The following is a 13185-nucleotide window of genomic DNA, read 5'->3' as shown; positions in this document are numbered from 1 at the left end:
CATTGTCAGATTTCAGACATTTTAACTTTAGGCTTGTCTGATTTTCAACTTTAGCTTTCCATCTTTTAAAGGTAACAAACACATCAAATTTATTTTTCAGAAAATAAACTCATACTTTTCTCGTGGAATCATCAATGAAGGTGACATAATAGCGTGAGCCTCCTAGAGAAGTTACAGGAGCTGGTCCCCACACATCCGTATGAACTAGTTCCAACTTCTATTTCTTTAGTGTCCTTCCCGCCTTTAAGAAACTAACTCTCTTTTGTTTCCTGTAAATATAATCTTCGCACAAACCTAATTCAAGATGCTTGAGGTTTGACAACTTTTCTTTGGATGCCAACAACTTCATTCCCTTCTCACTCATATGCCTGAGTCTCCTGTGCCACAATGTTGTATCATGACCATGATCAATTGTTGCTATAGCGTCTCTCTATATTGCAGCAACATACAATATTCCTTTTTTGAAGCCTCGTGCCACAACCAAATTTTCTTTGGTTATCTTCTACGATCCGTTACTGAATACTGTTGCGTATCATTCACTGTCAATCTGACCAATGGATATCAAATTTTCTTGAAGCTAGGAACATGTTTGATATTTTGCAATTTCTATAGCATCCTTTGTGAAGTCTTTATATGAACTTCACTTTTTTCCGACAATATCCAAAGGTTCGTCGTCTGCTAGATAAACCTTCCGAATTTTCCAGCAATATAATTATGCGATAATTCTTGCATGCGGTAGAGTGAAAGGATGCTCTTGAGTCCAGAATCCAAGATTCGACTTGACTGTCTGCACAACAAATTAATGCATCGCCGACTTGTTCAACAATTGCATTTGCTAAATTATCATCCTTGTATTGATAGTTCTTCTTCTTCTTTGGATCTCTACACTGACTACTATAATGACCCTTTTTATCGCAATTCCCAACAAGTAATGTCTTTGCGATTTTTGGATTGCCATCTTTTCCTTGACTTTGACCTGCCACGACCATGACTTTGTCCTCTTTGGCTGTTTATCCCCCGGCTTTCGGTATTAAAAGCAAATCCTGGAGAATCGCTTGATTCTATCCGGCGAATATCTTCGCTTAAAACTAATTCCTTGATATCACCTAATTTGAGTTTGGTACTTCCCGATGAACTGCTAACTGCAATTACTGTTGCAGACCAACTGTCACGACCCGGATTTCCCACCCTCGGGAGTCGTGATGGCGCCTACTAGTGTGAGATAGGCAAGCCGACTGTTTGAACAAGTTACCTTTTGCTCATTTTAATCCTTTACAAGAAATTATGAGCAATAACTTAAAGACAACGGAATTTATATCAAGCAGAAGAAAAATAATAAAATTACTAAGTATAACTAATACAATTGTTCAAACAAGACTACCCAGAACTGGAGTCACAGTTTCATAGACGGTCTAAGAGTACTACAAATAAGGTTTGAAAGAAATAAATACAACACTGTCTCTGGAAATACATGAAAGAAACAGGAATAGTAGATAGAAGGAGACATCAAGGCTTGCGTACGCCTGCAGGACTACCTCGGGTCACTTGATGAACCAGAAACAACAATCTCACTACGGTCCGAAGTCTACGATGCTGGGGTCTGCATAAAAGAGTGCAGAGTGTAGTATTAGCACAACCAACCCCATGTGCTGGTAAGTGCCTAGCCTAACCTCGGCGAAATAGTGACGAGGCTAGGACCAGACTACCAATTAAACGTGTGCAGTTATATAATATGCAACGGAAAATAAAACAGGAATAAACAAGTAAAGATGGGAGGGGGTACATGCTGCGGGGGAATATCATTTATCAAAAGAAATTTAAGAGAAAAACATAAAGACAATTCAGAATTCACAGCAAAAGAATAAGGAAATCGTAACCAACCAATAAACACTTTTATTATCTATTGTTGCGGCACACAACCCGATCCAAATCATAAAAATACTGTTGCGGCATGCAACCCGATCCATATTATTTATCACTATTACGGCATGCAACCCGATCCAATTATATTGTTGTTGCGGCGTGCAACCCAACCCAAACATAATATTGTTGCGGCGTGCAACCCGATCCAAATATAACATTGTTGCAGTGTGCAACCCAATCCAAATATAATATTGCTGCAGCGTGCAACCCGATCCAGATATAATATTGTTGCAATGTGCAACCCGATCCACATATAATATTGTTGTGGCGTGCAACCCGATCCAAATATAATATTGTTGTAGCGTGCAACCCGATCCACATATAATATTATTGCGGTGTGCAACCCGATCCCAATATACAATTCAACACCAATCACAATGGAGCCCCAACAAGGTAACAACAAATCCCGGAAAGAGAATCAATAACAACATAATAGAATCAAGTAACAACAAAAAATCAGTAAATAAACGTAAAGGATAACATAACTCAATTATCAGCAAGATTCAGGAAAATCAAGGATAAGTGTACGGCATCACCCTTCGTGCTTTAACACTTTCTTACCAAAATAATACTCACAAGAAATAAGAGCAAGGAAATAAATGAAATCACAATAAAATCCCGGCAAGGGAACAACAGTACAACAATCGATCCCGACGAGGGAACAATATAAAAAATCCTCTTCTCTTTTCCTTTTCACATTTACTTCACAACTCACTTCACAACTTGAGCCAATTCTCTATAGGGTTCAATTGCCAATTATACCTCCACAATTCATTTTACAACTTGAGCCGACGCTCTTCAATATTCAAATTCCAATATTACTTCCACGAGCCTTGCTCAACAATAGAAATCCTCACAAAAGGCATGAACAATACAAACAAAGTCACATTAATCATAGTATAAGACTCATGGGCATGCTTGACACCAACATATAGATACTCGTCACCTTCCCTATACGTCGTACTCAACAAATAACACATAGCAAATAGGACGCAACTCCTAATCCCTCAAGCTAAGGTTAGACCAAGCGCTTACCTCGATGCCACAAACACAATTCAAGTCTCTACTATCGCTTTACCTCTTGACTCCACCACCAATTCGCTCGTATCTAGCCACAAGTTACTTAATTACATCAATAAATGCTAAATGAATCAATTCTAATGCATAAAAATGAGTTTTCTAAAGTTTTACCCAAAAAGTCAAAAATCGCCAACGGGCCCACATGGCCAAAACTCGAGGTTCGAACCAAAACCCGATCATCCATTCCCCCACGAACCCAAATATATAATTTGTTTTGAAATCGAGCCTTAAATCGAGGTCCAGATCCCTAATTTTTTGAAAATCCTAGGTTCTACCCCAAAACACCCAATTTCCCCCATGAAAATCATTGATTTTGAGTTGAAATCATGTGAAACGATGTTAATGATTGAAGAAAACGAGTTAAAATTGACTTACAATTGATTTGGAAGAAGAGTTGTCTTTGAAAAATCGCCCTAGAGTGTTTTGATTTTGAAAGAGTGTGAAAAATGGGAGATTTTTGGCTATGTTATAAAATTGCAGGTTGTAGATATGGGAATTGCGACCAGGGTTCGCAATTGCGAACCCAGACTTCTGCTAAGTTGGGATACAACTTCTCGCATTTGCGAGTTGAGAATTGCGAAGAATGCATCACATTTGCGACGACTGGCTAAGAGGGGAGGCATCTATTTGCGATAGATTTCCTCGCAATTGCGAGGTAGCTGGCCTGGGCCATTGTTCGCATTTGCGACAAGGCCTTCGCATTTGCAAACTCACATTTGCGAGCCAGTCTTCGCAAATGCGAAGCCTGCAGGCCTGCAATGCAACAACTGAAAGTCTGCAATTCCTCAAGTCCAAAATCCACCCCGTGGCCTATCCAAAACTCACTCAAACCCTTGGAGTTCCAACCCAAACATGCATACCAACCTAAAAATATCATACAGACTCGCTCGTGCATTCAAATCACTAAAATATCATCAACAACTATGAATTTAACATCAAAATCATGAAATTCCTCAAGAACTTCAAATTTTTCCAATTTTTCTCAAAACGATCTGATTCACGTCATTTCAAATCCGTTTCTTACCAAATTTCACAGACTTATCTTAAATCACATATAAGACCTGTACCGGGCACCGGAACCAAAATACGGGCTCGATACCATCGAGTTTTAAACTCATTTCATTTTCAAAACTCAGAAATAATTTCAGAAAATAATTTTCTTTAAAAATTTATTTCTCGGGCTTGTGACCTCGGAACTCGATTCCGGGCATACGTCCAAGTCCCATATTTTCCTATGGACCCTCCGGGGCCGTCAAATCACGGGTCCGAGTCCGTTTACCTAAAATATTGACCGAAGTCAACTTAAATCCATTTTACAGTAAAAAATCATCATTTTCACAGATTTTCACATAATGGTTTTCCGGATACGCACCCGGACTATGCACGCAAATCGAGGTGATGTCGAAAGAATTTTTTAAGGCTTCGGAACATAGAATTCATTTTAAAACAAGTGATGACCTTTTGGGTCATCACACCAACTCTCCTGTAGAGATTATAGTAATCAATACCCTGACTTCGTCATCAATTGTTATATTAACAGAACTCAACTGAGTTAATATTACATTTAATTCATTCATATGTTCTGTAACCACCTTTTGTCATCTTCAAGTTGAATAATCGACGCATCAAATAGACTTTATTTGAAGTAGATGACTTCTCGTACATATTTGATAACGCCTTCATCAGGCCTGGAGTGATCTTCTCGTTAATGATGTTGAACGCTACATTTCGTGTCAGCATCAAATGAATCACACAAAGTGCTAGGCGATCTAATAGATCCCAATCCGCTTTGGTCATATCTCTGATTTTACCCCAGTCAGGGTAAGTGTATCTTTTTCTGGTACAAATAATCTTCTATTTGTATTTTTCATAATTCAAAATATTTGCCATTGAACTTGTCAACATTAACTTTTCCTTCTTCCAATGCTATTTTTCACCAAAAAAAAAGAAGAAGTGAATAGTGCTTGTGAATAGTAACTGCATCAGTACCGTACTTTTCTACTAGAATTATCCTGTCTGTACTCTGATACAAGTTATTGGGAAGCGTGTCGGACTAAATGAAGGATATAATAATTTCAAGAGAAAAATAATAAAAACTCGCAAAACAAGACAAGACAAGATTTATGTGGTTCAGTAATTTTTGCATGCTCCACGGCCACACAGGGAATATTTTATTACTTTGAAGAGAAAGAAAAAATTTGAGGGATGACCTACAATTGAGGAAAGGGATATCTATTTATAGGCAAATATTAGAATATGAACACCGCTACTTTTCTTACATGCGCCGATATTAACTCACATATTTTCTTCTTTCCTCACATTGTGGATTTTGTTGCTGCTGCTTACTTTTGGTGCAACATACATTTTCTTCTTTGTCTTTTGCATATTGTTCTCTTTCTTCATTAAGTATTTTTTTGACATTTTTTTTCTTTTTTTCACTATTTATTTTATAGCTGGGTTTGTTTCTTTCAACTATAACAATCAAAAAAATTTAGAACAAGTAAGAGTGTTATAAAGAATTGTGACTGTACTTGTTATGGTTTACTTGGAGAGGATTCTCTCTTTATTTATTTCGATAATCTAGAGGTGACATCCTAATTAATTAGTTTCTAGTTATATGTGAATTTATTGTCATTACCACGAAAAATAAAAGGTTTTTCTAATCTTTTGGGACAATCAGATGACCTGTTGCAGATAATCATTTAATAATTTAATGTTATATGATCAGCCAAGAAATAATGCAAGAAGATTGATTGGGATTGTTGACAAGAATTTGATTGTCTTATTGTTTTGCTCAATGGTTATTAAAAAGGTAAATCTATAACTTTTTGCGCATGATTCTGAAGAAACGACTTTGTTATGTGATAATGTATGCCAAAACCATTACTGAGATAGAGTATATGATATTGTACTTAATTGATATAATTGATTTGAGCCATTGGATTGGTGGTATTGATGTTTGTCAAAATTTTAATCATATAAGCTAATGGGGGTAGTTAGTGCTGATCTAATGATTTTATTTCCATCTTCTTCTTTGTTATAATGATTATGGATAGGCTTCTTAATTCTTTTTTTCATTGATTTGAGCCATTGGATCGGTGGTAGTGGTATTTGTCAAAATTTAATTATATAAGCTAATGGAGTAGTTAGTGGTGATCTAATGATTTATTTTCATCTTGTTCTTTGTTATAATGATCGTCTATGTTATATTTTATTTTTAAAAGAGAATAAAGAAAAGGAATTACGAATAAATGAAAGAAAAAAAAAAGGTTAAGAGAATAAAGAAACTAAGGGCAATGCGTTAAATGTAGTTGTTGCATGACATATTTAAATTCTTCTGAATTCAAATATGGAATGGCAAGTGGACAAATCTTTTAATGCTTAAATGGGAAAAAGGACAAGGATACAACAAAAACATAGTATACGTCGCAAATTGAAATTTTTACAAATTTTTGTTACAACTACAATTACAATAAAAAATAAAATAAGTCTCAGTTTCAAGTAAATTGGTTGACTATTTGAATTCTTACTTTCATATTTTTCTTATTTAAGTCTGTGTCAATTCAATATTATAAAAATGTATTACTAACTAAAATTCTTTAATAATTAACATGATTAAAATTAAATTGTACCTAATTAGTACAAGTTCTGGGTTGAAAAGTAAAATTAGCAAAAAAAAAAAAAAGATGTGTAAAAAAAGTAAAAGTAGCATATAAACAGATATGTTTAAAAAACAACAAGGATAGATATGATCCCTCAATGACTAATAAGAAATTAAGGATTCGAACTAAAAAAAATCTAATATAGAGTGATAAATCGAATAAATCCAAATGACAAAGCAAAAATAAAAATACATTACGAAGAGCGAGGTGGGGAAAGGGTGGAGAGAGTCAATAGATGTACTCAAGAGTGCTTCAAAAATTCTTCCCCCACTCACCACTCCCACATTCCAACCAAAGAATCCCACCACTCACGTGTCTTTCCTTTTTTTGTGAACCTCTTCATTCACAAATTAAGGTAATATTATATAGTATTATTATTTACTATTAATTATAGTTAGTGATAAGAGTTGTTTTGAATAACTTTGGTGAAACTGCTTTGATTAGGTGGGCGCTTGGATATAAGAATTGTAAAATTCAAATAAAAAAGAACATTCAAGTAAAAATGCTATTTGAAAATTAAAGTTGTGTTTGGATATAAATATAATTTTGGGTTGTTTTTGAAGTTTTGTGAGTGATCTAAGTGAAAATTTTGATGTCACGACCCCGGTTCGCCCTCTGTGAACCATCGTGACGGCACCTAGTCTCTACGACTAGGTAAGCCTAACAATGCGGAAAATAAACCAATTTGCGGAAGTAATATTAAAAATTGAAATAGTAAAATAAAACAGTGTTTAAAAATGCCGCTCGGCATACACAATATCAACTCTCGAAACTAAATACACTTCCCAAAACCCGAAATCTCATGATCACAAGCCTTTGAATGTCTACAAGTATCTAACTCCAGAATATCTAACAAAGGAAAGAAAATACAGAAGGGCTAATACTTAAAAAGGGAGAGTAGAAAGGGACTCTTCGGTCTGCGGACGCGGCAGATATACCTCAGAGTCTCTACAAGCGCCTCGTCTCAAGCGTGATAAGTCTGAGTGGAGGTACCTGGATCTGCACATGAAAAACATGCACAGAAAGGGCATGAGTACACCAAGGCGGTACTCAGTAAGTTCCAAGCCTAACCTCGGTCGGATAGTGACGAGGAAGGTCAGGGCCCTACTAAGATTAAATGAAATATAAGGTGTGACAGTATAAGATAAAACAGTACAGTTGAAAGATAACGATAAGAATTAATACATGATAATAAGGATAACTACAACTGAAATAGAGGCAAAAATAGTCACCCGAAATACCACTCTTCACAAAGATAATAACCAGGGATCTCTCAGTATCCCGAGGATCTCTTAGTACCCTCAATATATACCAGGGATCTCTTGGTATCCTCAATACACGTGCTGGGGATCTCTCGGTATCCCGCACCTCAGCTCAAATTATAAAATACGTACATGGGATCTCCCGGGATGTCGTCCATAGTCCCAAAGTGAAACACACAACAATAACACAAAGAATACTCAATTAAACTCAATTTCGTACCAAAATAAAACAGGTAATTCTAACCTAACATGCTTCACATAATAAAAATAAAGCAATTCAAGCAATAAGGCAATTAAGTCAATTAAACATGCTTCTCTAAGCTAACAACAGGCTTAAATTTCAAGTAGAATAAGCAGGAAAAGAAAACACAATTAAAGCTACTTTAGTGAAAACATGATTTTTCAACAATTAGCACAAGTACGCACTCGTCACCTAACATACAAGGCATTTCAATTACCACAAATACCAAATCCTAAGGGGAATGTCCCCCACACTAGGTTAGGCAAGCCACTTACCTCGAACCAGCTCAAAATCAACCCGAAACCACGCTTTTGCCACGAGTTCTCGACTCCAAATGACCCAAATCTATTCAATTCAATTGCATAATGTAAATACACTTCAAGTAACTGATTTTACAAATAAATTCTAAGCTAATACGCGAAATTAGGTAAAATAACAAAAACGTCTTCTGGGCCCATGTCTCGAAATTGGGTAAAATCTATATTTTCAGAATCCTCATACTCTCACGAGTTCATTTATATCAAAATTATCCCAATCCGACATCAAAATCGTGATCCAAATTCAAATGTTAAGTCTAAGAACTTTTTCAATTTTTTTTCAATTTTTCCACCCCAAATTCGAATTTAAAGGATGAATTTAAGCATAGATTCGTGAAAAACAATCAAAACCGAGTAAGAATTGCTTACCCAAATCTCCCAGGTGAAAATCTCTCTCAAAATCGCCAATCCCGAGCTCCCAAATAAATTTCTAACTTTTTGAAACTAAACCCTTGAAACTCTGATTTTCTGCCCAGCAAATCCGTATCTGCGGTACCGCTTCTGCGGTCAAGGGAACCACTCCTACGATTTCCACTTAAGACCCCTTCGTCGTATCTGCGACCCAAAATCCGCATTTGCGGTCACGCAGGTGCGGTACATCACCCGCTTCTGCGGTTCCCTGTTTTTCCTCAGCTGGCCGCTTTTGCGGCTTAATTCCGCATTTACGGGATTCGCATCTGCGGACTCTCAACCGCAGATGCGGTTATGACAGCATCCCAAAGAACTTCAGTTACAAACTCCAAGTTTCTAACTTCCCATTATCCACCCAAAAATCATCCGAGGCCCCCGGGACCTCAACCAAAAGCACAGACAAGTCATAAACCACTATCCATACTTATACAAATCTCCAAAACACCTCAAACAACATCGAATCAACCAATTAGCATCAGATTCAAGCCTAAGAACTTCAAAAACTCTCAAAATATGCTTTCGATCAAAAAGTCTATTGAACCTCGTCCGAATGACCTGAAATTTCGCACACACGTTACATTCAACACTACGGAACTACTCCAACTTTCAAAATTTCATTTCGACCCTCGGATCAAAATCTCACTATCGAACCAGAAACTTCAAAAATTCAACTTTCGACATTTCAAGCCTAAATTAGCTATGGACCTTCAAAACACCATCCGAACACGCCCCTAAATCCGAAATTACCCGACGGAGCTAATGGGACCATCCGAATTCCATTCCGAGGCCGTCTTCACTCTATTCTGACTATGGTCAAATTTTCAGAACTTAAGCTCTCATTTAGGGACTAAGTGTCCCAAAACTCTCCAAAACTCCAAATAATTCCTCCCGACAACTCACAATAGCAGAAATAAATATGGAAAAAACAGTTAACAGGGGATCGGGCTATTAATTCTTAAGACGACTGGCCGGGTCGTCACATTTTAAAAATAAATTTTTAGAGTTTTTTAAATTTTTGAAAAATTTCAAAATTCATCTTCAAGTGAAAATTAAAATTTTATGGCCAAACATTGATTTCGAAAAAAAGTAAAAAAATTTCAAAAAAAAATGAAAAATTTCTTATGACCAAACGAGCTCTAAGATCACTAGAGTATAGAATGGATGTTTGGAAACATGGAGTGAAAGGGGAAGATGGAGTATGCAAAATGAAGAAAGGAGACTTCAATGAAGTCTTGAAAGCTAAGGATAAATTTTGGGGCAACCCAATAAACCCTAGTCACAGTAATTTATTCTGGAACTGCCTTAATGAATACAAATTATTAGACTTAGGCTACAAAGGAAGTGAATTCACTTGGTCTAATAAGAGATACAACAATAGGACCTCTCTGATTCTTGAAAGAATAGATATGTGTTTTGCCAATGAGAGTTGGATTTCACAGTACCCTGAGGCTACCGTGTTGCACCTCCCTAGGACCCACTTTGATCATTGCCCCATCCAAATTATCCTAAAAGGGGCATAACACAACTAGACCTTTTCGATTTGAATCAATGTGGGCTAACCACCCACTTTTCTCAGTATCATCAATGAGACCTCCCCCCAATTCCACCCTTATCCAATCCACTAAGTCTTTCAAGAGAATTGTGACTAAGTGGAATAGAAAAACCTCTGGAAAAATATTCCATAAGAAAAAAAGAATCTTAGATAGAATTGCAAGAATCCAAATATCCCCTAACTATCAATTTAGTAGCTAGAATGTTAAACCTAGAAAATAACCTGACTAGTGAGCTAGATTCAATCGTAAAAAATGAGGAGGACTTATGGAAGCTCAAATCTAGGGTTAACTGGCTTAATGATGAGGATGCCAGCACTAGATTCTTCCACACTTCCACCCTCAATAGAACGAGAAAAAACAGAATCCTCTCTCTCAAAGAAGAGAGTGGAAATTGGCTCTATGACCAAAAAGACATCCAGACAGACATAATGTGCTTCTTCACAAACCTCTATACCTCCTCTCACTCACAAGCTCCCATTTACACCACCAACCATCTGACAATATTACATACCCTCTCCGACTCCTAAAGGGATAGACTGGATAAACCCCTTGAGATGGGAGAAATCAAAATGGCTATCTTCCCCTTCAAGCCCTTCAAGGCTCCTAATTCTGATGGCCTCCACCCGTTCTTCTACCAAATGTACTGGAGCATTGTAGGCAACTCTGTATCTGACTTCTACAAGAAATGTTTCACTACTAATTCCATGGATAAGACCATGAACCAAACTCTACTCTGTCTCATCCCAAAATGCCCCCAAACTTCGATACTAAAAAACTTCAGGCCAATTGAACTTTGTAACATAATCTACAAGTCCATCACAAAGATCATTGTTAACAGAATCAATCCAATGTTGCCTGATATAATAGGCCCTAGCCAGGCCAGTTTCCTTTCAAATAGGAGAGCCTCTGGCAATGCTATCATTGTGCAAGAGTACATTACTCACTTTAGGAAAATGAAAGGGAAACAGGGTAACATGATCCTTAAAGTTGATCTTGAGAAAGCCTTTGACAGGTTGGAATGGTCCTTCATCAGTGACGCACTCTATGCCTTCAACTTTTCTCCTGGGCTGACCAAGTTAATTATGTCTTGCATTAGCTCTTCCAGCATCTCAATCTTAGTAGATGGAGGTAAAACTGAAGCTTTCAAGCCCTCCAAAGGCATCAGATAAGGGGATCTCATATCCCTTACCTTTTCATAATGTGTATGGAGAGACTTTCCAAGTCAATCGACCAGGTAGTATTGTGTAATCAATGACAACCCATAAGTATTAGCAGGTCTGGCCCAAAAATCTCACACCTTTTCTTTGTTGATGACCTCACTCTGTTTGCCAAGGAAAACAACATGAACTGCAGCTCCATCTACTCTATCCTGCAGTCCTTCAATAAGAATTTTGGACAAAAAATCAACCTTATTAAGTCCAGAGTACTCTTCTCCTCTAATACATCCCAGGACACCATGGAATGTCTCACTAATGCTCTATCAATCCAATCTACCACCTCATTTGGGAAATACCTTGGCTTTCCCATATTTCATAAGAGGGCCATTACTACAGACTTTCAGTTCATAATAGACAATATGTAATCCAAGCTGGCTGGATAGAAAACAAATTGTCTAAACATGACTGGTAGGACCATCCTGGCTAAGTCTTCCCTAAATAGTATCCCTAACCATGCCATGCAATACATCAACTTGCCCATAAAAATCACCAAGCAAATTGACAGAATTCAAAGAAATTTTATTTGGGGGCACCACCCAAAATAGGAAAAAAAATGCACTTAATAAATTGGGACATGGTTACAAAAAAGAAGGCCATTGGGGGGCTAGGCTTCCAAAAAGCTGAACTCAAAAAACAAAGTAACCTTTTGCAAATCTGGCCTGGAGGATTTATCACAACACATCAAGCTTATGGGCTAGAGTTCTTGTTACATCCCGCATTTCATACGTTAAAGTTTCGTTGTAAGTTAATCGATGTAGATTCGGGGATGAGATCATATTGAGGTTATGAGAATTTTGTGCTATTTAAAACAAGCGATAAGTAAGTGTCGTGAAGGTTAAAAGGTAAACAAAACAATCAAAATGAGTTTCGTTAAAGGTTGTCGATTTGGAATATAATACGATTCGAGCCATAATACCCGATATTTATAGACTAGTGCCATAAAAGGTACCCCGTGACCATGATAGTAGGGTACATAAAGTGTTTTAAGTGAGTATTATTTTAAGTAAGTTGAAATAATTCTTAATTATATGAGTAATTGATCAATTATTGTGTAACCAGATATTATCTAATTAACTAAAAAATTATGGGATAAGATTAAACCCCCCAAAAAACGTGGCACCACCCCTTAACATAAAAATAACTCTTAAAGTCTTGCATAGATGTCACATTTTGGAGGATTAAAGTGGCTTAGTCATCCACTAAGTGGGCCACACCCACTAAAGGCTTTTTACAATTAGAAAGATATTACATGATATTTTACTATGAGTTTAAAGGCTAAAAATGAGCTTCTTCAAATATGAATCCACTATGGGTTTCTAAAAGCTTAAAACATGAGTTCTTCAATATGATTTCATGTGTGTGCCTTAAAAAATCAAATGGAATCTCTTGTGTAAGTAGAGTGGGCTCATCGTGAGTAAGTAAGAAAGGAAAATAATTCCATACCAAATTCTAAGAGAATCGGTTCAGGTATATTTAAGGGTGTAATATGGGCCGGGTACGAGCCTAAATGGGCCTTGTG

This window comes from Nicotiana tabacum, chromosome 8 (genome assembly GCF_000715075.1).
Source record: "Nicotiana tabacum cultivar K326 chromosome 8, ASM71507v2, whole genome shotgun sequence".
NCBI lineage: Eukaryota > Viridiplantae > Streptophyta > Magnoliopsida > Solanales > Solanaceae > Nicotiana > Nicotiana tabacum.
Note: the sequence above shows the minus strand (reverse complement) of the source record.